Consider the following 11,397-nt stretch of genomic DNA (forward strand, 5'->3'; position numbering starts at 1 on the left):
GAGAATGTGAGCAAAAAGTTACGCGTCTCCCCGTCGGGGAATCGAACCCCGGTCTCCCGCGTGACAGGCGGGGATACTCACCACTATACTAACGAGGACAACCGTAATGGTTGGCCTGAAATAGCTGCCCAAGAAAGATATGTGTAAGCTATTCCTTTCCCTCACAGGTTAGCAAAATTTTTGTCTTCATCATTTAGATCGACACACTAAAGATAAAGGTAATGGAAAATTGTATCTATCTGTCAATTTTCTAACGGTTTAAGAAGTATGAAGAAACAGGTTTCTGGTTAAAATCAGTGGGTCACAAAGCAAACCAAGAAAACACAAAAGTGGAAAAGATTGAAGACAGAAGGGAGGAATCACGGGAGTGGGAAGGAAATAAAGAGCGCTCGAGGTGTACATAAATAAATCCTTTATATATAGGTGTGAAATTATCAAAGAACAAATTTAATCAATAACAAAGAGATATGATAAGTTTTATAACTCCTATTTAGCTTAATACAGCCAAAATATTACATAACATGTAATTAATATAAAAAATTATTAACTAGATTATTTATCTTAGTCTTCAAAGTCTATAATGTATTTTACATTCAAAATTTAATAGGAAGAACAAGTTGTAGATTTCATAAAAATACACATATGATTCTTTCCTGCTTAAAATTCTTCAGTAGCTGAAATAGGTAGCCATTTACATTTTTACACTTAGTTAATGACTCCATTCATATTGATTTCAATTAATTCAATAAAATAAAATTTGAAAATGCAATTTTTACACGTGCCGGTCAGTTTCAGGCGTTTAATAACTGGTGGTTATAGTATGAACGTCTTAGATACGGAGTATTGTTTGTGCATGGCTGAGATTCTGACAGAGCATCCCAAAACAGAAGAGATGAAATGAAAATACCTTTAGAATCTAATACGAGGAAAACTTCGGGTTGGTTTCGTCCAAAAAGTATAGTCTGCGTTGGCCGGGAATCGAACCCGGGTCAACTGCTTGGAAGGCAGCTATGCTCACCACTATACCACCAACGCAGCACAACACTGGTTTTCCTTTCACTTCTTTAATAGAGGGAAGAAATTTACTGTTTTGCATTTGTTTTCTGTACATCTAAAAGTGGGCCCCGTGAGAATCCGGCGTCAGCCCGGGAGGAAACATTTCCTCCGCTTTCACCCTGTTCACTCCCTGACGTTCTCAAATCCAGGATCCGCAAACGCACAGCGCCTGCAGGCAGCTCCCAAAGTCCACCGGTCCCCAGTTCGGTAAGACGACTTAGGACGACCGGTGGGGAAGAGAATTGGTCGTTAATAGATCCTCTGCGGCCTGACACGGACCCTCGGAAAGGAAACCGAAAGGGTCCCAGAATAAATGAATGATGAAAAGTTTAAGGGATGCGGAAGTAAAAGATAACAAAAATTTGTCGGCTACTTTCACTTCTATTGCTTTGCAAAGCGTTCTTGGCGAATTCACTTTTCTTTTTATTTGGAGAAATCTCAGATGGTGGCGTCGTCGGTATTAAAGCCCTTATAGAGGAATATGAAAACCACGTCTCCTGTGTGTCAGGATGGCCGAGCGGTCTAAGGCGCTGCGTTCAGGTCGCAGTCTCCCCTGGAGGCGTGGGTTCGAATCCCACTTCTGACAAATTCCTTTTCTGTTTTCCCACCATTACTGAACACTGGTATTTATGCTATCTTTTGGAAAAAAGAAATTTTTTTTTTTTTTTTAAAAAATCTCAACTCAGGATCCCTTAATTTCTTACAATTTTCCTAACAATGCTCAAGCAAGTCTAGCAAACTTTTGTAAGCATGAAGTTCTCTACCACCTTGTCTAATCCCACCATGAATTCTAATTAAGTGGATTTGCTATTTACGTGAATGTGCTATTTCCTATACCAGAACCAAGAAAGTAAACTCTTCATGACATCCTTTTTCTAGAAGAACACAAAAGAAACACTTTCTGTTTTAAGAGAAGCTTGGTGGAGGGAGAAATTGTCTTTTTGACAAGAGGGAAAGCTGTTAAGTTGACCGTGACTGTGAGGATGGAAAGGGCTTTAGATCGATCGGTTAATTAAAGTTTGCCAGACTCAGCCCTATTTCCTGTCATTGACCAACCAGACTCTTGGAAAGCATTTGCTCTTTCTGAGTCTTAATATCTTCCCAGTAAAATGTATACAAGAAGTGATGGAGTATCCTGCTCAATAGAAACTCAGAATTAGGGTTCTGTCTCAGGCCTGCTTCCTTACCTCTTACCGGATACCCAGGTATGTGGAGTGTGTATTAAAATTTCATTTTAATACTATCCTATCCTCTTCACAGGATGATTCTGATGTGCTCTTTCTCTGGCTTCTCCAGAGGCCACCTTTTACTCTGTGTCGTTTAAGCATTTAAAACACGCCAGGCACTACACTTAAGAAGAAGGATACAAAACCATGGTGCATTCTTAGGAGAGACAGGTAAGGGAAAAGATATGAGACGTGCCAGAAAATTCTTAAAAGGGACGTAAGGCAAGCATTCAAAGTAGCATTGCCTCTGACAGATGCACCCAGTGCTGTAATGTGATGGCTCGAGAGGACATGTGTTCTTAAATGAAAACCTCGGTGTCGGGGGTAGACTCTCTCTGTGTGAGTTATTAGTCAGAGAGGTCCCAGAGGCTATTACCATCCCTCCTGATTGCCCACCATGCTATATGGTAGGATTCCGTTGCTGAAGACACAAAGTGCTATAGCTTCAGGACATAGAAAAATCAATCTCGAAGTGACCAGAAATTTCCTCCTTGGTGGCTAGCTTTCAGATTGCTAGGAGGTGTTATTAAGGCCACAGGGACACACAGATGCACATGCGGATACAATTAAAACAGATTTTGTTAAAAAAAAATGGTGTGCCCACTGTACAGCATGAACAAAAGTGTGTGACCAATCACTTTTAGATTAGATGTGAGGACTGCTCCACAGGAAATGGTTTTTTTTTCAAATATTTATTTACTTTACATACATAAGTACACTGTAGCTGTCTTCAGACTCACCAGAAGAGGGCACCAGATCCCACTACAGATGGTTGTGAGCCACCATGTGGTTGCTGGGAATTGAACTCAGGACCACCAAAAGGGCAGTTAGTGCTCTTAACCACTGAGCCATCTCTCCAGCCCATCTATAGAAAATTTATTCATGGTACTGTAAAGCCGGTTAAAGCCCATGGACTTAGGGGTCAGAAACCTTAGGAGGACCTGTTGTTTATTAAATGGATGTGTCAAACTGCCTTCTAAATATTTATGTTTATGAACATAGATGAGAGCTATCGGCTTTGGCCAGAGAAGTTTCTTTCTGTAAAGGGCAACAGAAACCCAATGTCAATGCAGAAACCCAAAAATGATCAAAATGCTGAAAATATGGGACTGTAGAATGTTCAGGCCTAAATGGAACATCTATACCAGCCTCCCAAGATTCAGGGAGCACTGAGAAAGAGGGAGAAGACAGAATGTAAGGGCTGGAGAATAGGGAGGAGAATAGGGAGCAGTGCTGCAAAGCGCTGTCTTCTGAATATGACGTTGGACGTGACCTCCCAACGGTTGCCTGAACAAGATCAAGCCAACAAGATCAGTCACCATTCCAGAAGACTGTACTAACCTGACTAAGGGAAAAAGGAAAAAAGAGGACATGAAGATTGGAGGAGGATGTGTGTCGAGGGCTGTTAAAGGTAGCAGGAGGGAAGTCTTTGGAAGGAATAGAATAAAGGTACAGGTTGTCCGTGCACAAAAGTTCTCAAAAGATAAATAAAAGATGTCTTAAAAAAATAAGAGGGGCTGGAGTGAACCCCCAGTGAACTTGATTGTTGGGGGAAGGGTTTTAATGGGGGGAGGATGGGGAGGGGAACACCCATATAGAAGGGGAGGGGGAGGAGTTAGGGGGATGTTGGCCCGGAAACCAGGAAGGGGAATAACAATCGAAATGTAAATAAGAAATACTCAAGTTAATGAAGATGGAAAGAGAGAGAGAGAGAGAGAGAGAGAGAGAGAGAGAGAGAGACCATGTGGGTGGCAATAATCAAAACGTACTCTATATGAATGTGAAATTGTCCAAGAATTTTATCCATTCACTCGCTCACTTATTCATTCATTCATTCATAAACAGAATCTCACTCTATAGCTCTGGCTGGCCTAGAACTTGTTAGGTAGACTAGGCTGGCCTAGTGTGGTACACATGTATGGAGATGCTCTAATGAAGGCCGTTGCTTGGCTTGCTTTTTAATGTTGTGCATGAGTTATTTTGCCTTCATGTATGCATGTGAACCACATGTGTGTGGTCCCTGTAGAGGCCAGAGAAAGGCCTCAGATCTCCTGGACTTGGAGTGAGAGACAGCTGTTAAAGTTGTCATGTGGGTGCTGGGATCCAAACCTGGGTCCTATGCATGAACAGCAAGTGCTCTTAACCACTGAGCCATCTCTCCAGCCCATTACTTAATATAAAAAAAACTTTTAAAAAATTACTTTTAGGGGCTGGAAAGATTGTGCAGTTAAGAGTGAATGCTCTGGTGTTGTAGAGGACCCGAATTTGGGTCTCAGCACCCACATCAGGTGACTCACAATTCCGGGAGCCTGTAACCCCACTTCCAAGGGGATCCCATTCCTCTGGCCTCCAAGGGTACTGACACTCATGCACATACCCCTGTCTCCTCCACACACAATTAAAAATAATACAAGCGAATCTTTGAAAAATACAAACTAGGGACTCAGTGGTTGAGAGCAAGGACTGCTCTTCCAGAGGACCCAGGTTCAGTTCCCAGCACCCACATAGCAGCCCGCAACTGTCTGTGACAATATCCGACACCCTCACACAGACACACACGCAGATAAAACACCGATGCAAAATAAAATAAATAATTAAGAAAACCGATTAATTAAAAAGAAAGATGTGTTGTATGTGGACTTGTTGGAGTAAGAACAAGATGGGGACTTTTTTAAAGTTTACCTAGATCTACAATTGTGTTACAGGTAACACAGCAACTACAAAATACAAGAGATACAGACGAAGGCAGTGTCAGGGTGCTGTGCAAATGCTCGTGACAGACAGCTTTTGCTTTTCTTTCTGAATGTGAGAAGTGGATTTGTTTGTTTGCTTGCCTGCCTGCCTGCCTGCCTGCCTGCCTGCCTGCCTGCCTGCCTGCCTGCCTGCTTGCTTGTCAAGACAGGGGCCCTCTGCATAGTCCCGGATGTCCTGGAACTGGCTCTGTAAACTAGGCTGTCCTCAGTCTCAGAGATCCTCCTACCTTAGCCTCCTGAGAACATGAATTAAAGGAATCCACCATCAGCAAGAAGTGGACTTAAAAAAAATTAAATAACACAGACGTCAATTATAAAGCATAATGAGAAAAAAATACCCCAGCTTCTAGAGCAAGATACCCCCCACTCACCTCTGAAGTTATAAGGTGGGATTACAAAAGAGTCTAGGAGGCCCATAAATCCAGCCCTTGTGACATAGATGACTCATCATGACTGGCCAGGCCTCTCCTGACAAGCTTGTGCCCCACAACTGCTGCCTAGGAACACTGCGCCCCACCCCCAACCCCACCACCCTCACAACCTGGGCTAAAACTCAGAGAAAATGGGGCAGGAGATTTGTGTCAGCCCGCTCCTCTAATGTTCACACTTCTGGTCTGCTAACTGGCTGTGTTCTAACCAGGCCAGGATTTCCTGACATCTTTTCCCTAAGGTGATCTCCCTGTGAGGAAAACATGGGCTTTCAAGGAGTTTTCGGCAGCCACTCGGTCCGCCTGGACCTCACCCCTGGCCTTGTACTGTTCAGCCTCTTGAATCATCCTCTCCATTCGGTCAGTGCTGAGCTGGCCTTTGTCATTGGTGATGGTATTCTTGTTGGCCTTGCCTGTACTCCAGTCAGTTTCAGCTCTGACACTGGCATCTATGTCAAAAATTACTTCCATCCGGGGGACTGCATGTGGGGCAGAGAGAATGTCACTGAGTCAAAGCTGCCCAGCAGGTTGTTGTCCTTGTCACGGCCCTCTCATGCTCATACACCTGGAACCCAGGCTGGTTGTCTGAGTATGTAGGAAAAGCTTGGGTCTGTTTGATAGGGATGGTGACATTCCAACGGATCCATGTGGCTATCACCGTCTCCAGCCACATCCGACAGGAGGAGACCCTGCACCTCCCTTACTTGTCTTCTATCAACACAGCCACCTACACACTCAGGGTCCATGTTCTTGTTCAGCTCCTTGCCGCTGAAGAAGTCTTAGAGATGATTCTGCACCTTACAGATACAGGAAGAACCATCCACCAGGATAACCTCATGGATTTGAGCCTTGGCCAGTTTGACAGCACTAAGGGCCTTCTCCACAGGCTCCAGAGGGCTGCAGAAAAGGTCTGAGCACAGTTCCTCAAAGTGGGCACTAATAATGGATGTGTAGACGCCCACACCTTGGAAAAAAGAGTCAACCTCCAACGTAGACTGGGTCCTGGAGGACAGCATGCGTTTGGCTCGCTCACAGACAGTGCATAATCTGTGAAGTGTCATCTTGTTTCCGTTCCCATCTTTCCAACGCTTACGCCGGAAATCTTTCATAAAATTGTTCAGCATCTGGTTGGATAAGCCCCCTCCACCTAGATGAGTGTCTCCAGATGTGGCCTTCACCTCGATGACGCCAGCGAGAATAGTTAGGACTGGCAGACATTGAAAGTGCTTCTACTCAGATCAAAAAACAAAAGAACAAACAAACAAACAAATCTGAACGCGTTGCTCTCTCCAGTACACCGTTAGTTCAGCTCATAGGCGATGGTGGCTGTAGTAGTCTCTTTAATGATCCTAAGCACGTTGAGTTTCGTGGCTCCTCACCCTGTCCTTGGTCGCCTGGCACTGCAAGTCGCTGAAGTAGGCAGCCACCACTACCTCTCCTGCCGTACACTTGCGCTTTGGACTTACCGCCATCGCTCACCACCCGGAAGAAACTAGTGTTCCTTCTCTGGCTGCACAGTCGCTTCTGTGAACTTGGAGCTTATCAGCCTTTTGGCGTCGAACACCGCGTGGAGCGCGTTCAGGACGTCGGTGAAGGCCATGTAACTGTCATGGTGCATTTGCCCCGGTCATTGGCAAGGGTCTCCACCCGGCTTTGCACGCCCAGGTATGAGGACTTGGTGCCCAGATCGAGGCGGAAAGCCACTTCCCTAGGGGCAGACGTGGCTTTGGCTTCTCGCTCCCACGTTGAAAGAGGATTCGGAGCTCGAGGTGGCGGGAGCTGGAGCTGCTCAGCCCTGCTGTCCTGGTTCGGGACCATAGGGATTTTTTTTTATTCGATCGTGAGGGTCCCGCTTCCATCTGCCCTCGCCCACGAGAACATTCCGAGCTTTCCTCGCCCACCCGAACCCTCTAACTCTGCGCTGACTCTGGCAGAAGATTCGGACCCAGCGACCCAGAGAGGCAGAGTGCAGAGTGCAGAGTGGCTGCGCCTGTCCCCCACTTAAACTAAGAGCTGCTGCAGAGAGTCACACAGAAAGTGCCAGCTCCTCCTGGATGATTGTATAGGAGCAGAGTGGCGACAGACTCAAGTCAAGGTATCAACACCGGGGACCAGTTCTTCCAGTTACTGTTCGGAGGGCAGTCCTGCGCACGCGCAACCCGAGGCCATGCACAGCTACCGCAGGAAGCCTGGCGCGTGCTGTCAAGCAAACCATAGTTTCTAAGCTACAAGTGGAAATAGTTGGGGAGGGGGACTTGTTTTGAAAGAATGAGTCTTTGAAACACGAGGATCGGCTTTTCGAAACTGATGCAAAGAGAACAGTTACATATGGAGTATAACCAGTAACATAGATAAACTGAAATAAGACTGTTGCAACCTCACCTTCCGCCAGGCATTGGTGGTTCAGTGGTAGAATTCTCGCCTGCCACGCGGGAGGCCCGGGTTCGATTCCCGGCCAATGCACGCTGTCCTTTTTTTCAAATTGTGTGTCCTGTATATCTTTTTTTCTTTTTTTGGTTTTTGGTTTTTGATTTTTGGGGTTTTTTTTGTTCTTTTTCTTTCTCCAGCCTTCCTCTGAAACTCATGGTTCTTTCGATTTTACTTTTACTCTTTTATCGGCTAACCGCTAAGAACATCAAACAATGGTGTGTAGAATTCGGGAACAATCTAGCAGACCAACCCGTAAGAAAGCGCTGCACATGAAAGATCCCGCATTTCACGCCTGTTTTTTGAGACTAATCCTATAAAGTTCCTCTCCCAAAGAAGCATCGTCCCCAGAAGGTTTTGGAAAGACTTCGTGGGGTTTTTTGTTTGTTTGTTTGCTTCTTTCTTTTTCTTTCTTTCTTTCTTTCTTTTTTTTTTTTTTTGTTTGTTTGTTTGTTTTTCCTGTAACCCTGTTTTTTCTTGGGTGCAAATGACCCCGTGATTCAGATATAGTATTATCTGAATTAATTACTGTAGCACCAGCCCATTATAGGTCCCAAAGCAGTAGTTCTCGACCTTCCAATGCTGCGACTCTTTAATAGAGTTCCTCAGGTTCCAGAGACCCCCAACCATAAAATTATTTTTTTGCTACTTCATAACTGTAATTTTGCTACCGTTTATTAATCGTAGTTTAAATCTCTGATATGCAGGATATCTGATATGCCACCCCTGTGAAAGGGTCCTTTGACCCCCACAAAGGGGTCATGACCTTTGTCCTTAAGGCTGAGGTGGGTTCATAAAGCAGTGAGACTGCATTACTTCCCACTGTCTGAGGTTTTGAAAATTGAGTCTTTTTATCATGCTCCATTTTCTTTAATATAGAACATCCCATTTTGACTTCCTGATGTTGAACTTATATCAAAATCCAAAAGATTATTTTTTTAAAACTCCCCAATCCTCTTGGGATACAGGCCAGCTCTCTCTGTCTCTGTCTCTGTCTCTCTGTCTCTGTCTCTGTCTCTCTGTCTCTGTCTCTGTCTCTCTGTCTCTCTGTCTCTGTCTCTGTCTCTCTGTCTCTGTCTCTGTCTCTGTCTCTCTGTCTCTCTGTCTCTCTGTCTCTGTCTCTGTCTCTCTGTCTCTCTGTCTCCCCCCACGTCCCCACACCCCTCCTCCCTAGGGTATGCAAATTTGGGTGTCCCCAATTAAAACAGTCTAGGCGGCTTGATCAAGCAGTTTTCTCAGCCAGTTAAAGAATTAAAAGGCAATAAAATTCTGAAGCTCAGCAGGTGACAGTGGAGAAACCTCAAGTACCACAGGCAGGATCCCCAGTTAGGAAAGGAATTTACTGGAGGTGAGGACACGGACCTATTTCAGAGAACATAGAGAGAGAGAGCCTCTGCAAAGCACAGGTGTGTGTGTGTGTGTGTGTGTGTGTGTGTGTGTGTGTGTGTGTGTGTATGTGGTATGTGTGTGTGTGTGGTGTATGTTGGGTATGTGGGATATGTGGGGTGTGTGTGTGTGTTTGTATGTGTATGTCAGGTATGTGGGATGTATGTGTGTGTGGTGTGTGTGTGTGTGTGTCTGTGTGTGTGTGGTATGGTGTGGTGTGTGCGTGTGTGTTTGTATGTGTATGTCAGGTATGTGGGATGTATGTGTGTGTGGTGTGTGTGTGTGTCTGTGTGTGTGTGTGTAGTCAGATATGTGGGATGTATGTGTGATGTGTGTGTGTGTATGTGTGTGTATATGTCAGGTATGTGCGATATATGTTTGTGTGGTGTGGTGTGTGTGTGTGTGTGTGTGTGTGTGTGTGTGTGTGTGTTAGGGAGTGGGGGGAGGATGTTACAGAAGTCAGAAAGTCTAGTCTTTTCTCAAATCTTGGGGCAGGGGCTTTAAGCCCCTGAAGAGTTTTTCCTTCCCTGCTTAGGGTTGGTCAGACTGTGTGATGTGTCCTAAATAGGCCTTGGACTTGCTGAGCCAGTCCATCAGCAGGGGGCTGCTGAGTGAAACAAAGGCCTACATTGGGTTTGTTTGTTTGGTTTTAGTTGGTTTGGTTGTTTGTTTTTAGTATAGAATAGAGTTTATTCAGGGCACGGGAGGGGAGCAGGTGACAGGGAGATAGGGGAGTAGGAGAGGAGAGAGAGCAAGAAGGCAAGAGTCAAAGCCATTGTTTTAAGCAGCCAGGCTTTTGTCTCAAGACAGGAGGGTGAGGCAGAAGCTGGCCATCTTCGAGAAATTCACCCCCTTTATTACCTAGCCAGGGCCTTTCTGTCTGTCTACAAGGGAGTCTAACTAACTTCTGGTCTCTCAGCATATTACCAGGGAATCGGAGTTCCCTTTTGCAAGTTCTCAGTCTTGTCAATAAAAGAACCCAAAGACAAACTCATAAGGAGACACAGAACCATTTTATTAGAATTTGAGAGGAAATCACAGAGTGGGCCCAGTGCAAATCCCAGAAGCTGCCAGGAGGGAGAAGAGAAAGGCATGCCTTTTGAGGTCAGCAACAGAAGTCTGCAAGCAGGAGGGGGGGGGGGTGCTCAAGAAAATAGTAAGAAACAACACAAGCATCAAGGGCAAGCACACTTGGGACTCTGGTCAACATCTAAAGAGAAGATAGAAAGGGGGATAGGGCCTGGCATGGTGGTGGTTTAATCCCAGCACTTGAGAGACAGAGGCAGGTGGATCTCTGTGAGTTACTAGGCCAGCCTGGTCTACATAGTGAATTCTAGGACAGTCAGGGCTATGTAGAGAGACCCCACCTCAAAACAAAACAAAAGAAAGGAGGAGGAAGAGGAAAAATATTGCTTTTGAAATTGAACGCCTTTTTTTTTTTTTTTTTAACCTGGAGGAAATTACTTTCCCTTAATGGGCTTCACCCGAGCTCTAATGCCTCCATCTCTTCATGGGGTAAACCAGGGGTGAAGTCCAAAATTGATTAGGAGAGGGGTCCATTCCCCATGGCCTCCAGTTCTGTTAATGCCTGGCTAGCTGCCTAATGCAGTCATTACTGGCCGTGCCTCCAGCAGCAGCTGAAACTTCTAATTTGCAAAAACAGATGCTAGAACCCCTGCTCCATAATCAGCTGTTTTCTTCCTAGAAAGATAATAACCCAATGGGGTATCTTAAAGTCCTCCACCACTGTGAACTGAAGAGACACCTATGATCCAACATTAAGTACAAAATATAGCCATGTTTTTTGTTTTGTTTTGTTTTTCTGGAGCTGGGGACCGAACCCAGGGCCTTGCGCTTGCTAGGCAAGCGCTCTACCACTGAGCTAAATCCCCAACCTCTATACCCATATTTTTTTATAGCATGACTCCAAACTATAAAAGTCACACCAACTAGCCATATGTTCTTGATCAAGTGATTTCATCTGAGGCACATTTGTCTTAAAATGAGATCGGACCACCCTTTTTTGTTCGTTTGCTTGTTTGTTTGGTGTGGGGGGGTGGGTGCTCTTTGGCTTGGTTTGCTTTTTGGTTTTCTTTGTTTTTGTTTTGTTTTTCAAGATAG

General features: G+C 45.0%; 4 non-coding genes and 1 pseudogene across 4 annotated transcripts; 2 read left to right on the top strand and 3 right to left on the bottom strand.

Moving 5' to 3' along the window:
* Positions 1-26: 26 nt before the first annotated feature.
* Positions 27-98, bottom strand: Trnad-guc6 (transfer RNA aspartic acid (anticodon GUC) 6). Its single transcript has one exon. It is a non-coding gene; the product is annotated as a tRNA-Asp (tRNA).
* Positions 99-963: 865 nt separating this feature from the next.
* On the bottom strand, positions 964-1,035 carry Trnag-ucc4 (transfer RNA glycine (anticodon UCC) 4). Its single transcript has one exon. It is a non-coding gene; the product is annotated as a tRNA-Gly (tRNA).
* A 524-nt stretch (positions 1,036-1,559) lies between these two features.
* Trnal-cag1 (transfer RNA leucine (anticodon CAG) 1) lies at positions 1,560-1,642 on the top strand. The gene has a single exon. It is a non-coding gene; the product is annotated as a tRNA-Leu (tRNA).
* Hspa6l-ps1 (heat shock protein family A (Hsp70) member 6 like, pseudogene 1) lies at positions 5,749-6,890 on the bottom strand (annotated as a pseudogene).
* Trnag-gcc3 (transfer RNA glycine (anticodon GCC) 3) lies at positions 7,856-7,926 on the top strand. Its single transcript has one exon. It is a non-coding gene; the product is annotated as a tRNA-Gly (tRNA).
* Positions 7,927-11,397: the final 3,471 nt, after the last annotated feature.

The sequence above is a fragment of the Rattus norvegicus genome, chromosome 13 (assembly GCF_036323735.1).
Source record: "Rattus norvegicus strain BN/NHsdMcwi chromosome 13, GRCr8, whole genome shotgun sequence".
Classification (NCBI taxonomy): domain Eukaryota; kingdom Metazoa; phylum Chordata; class Mammalia; order Rodentia; family Muridae; genus Rattus; species Rattus norvegicus.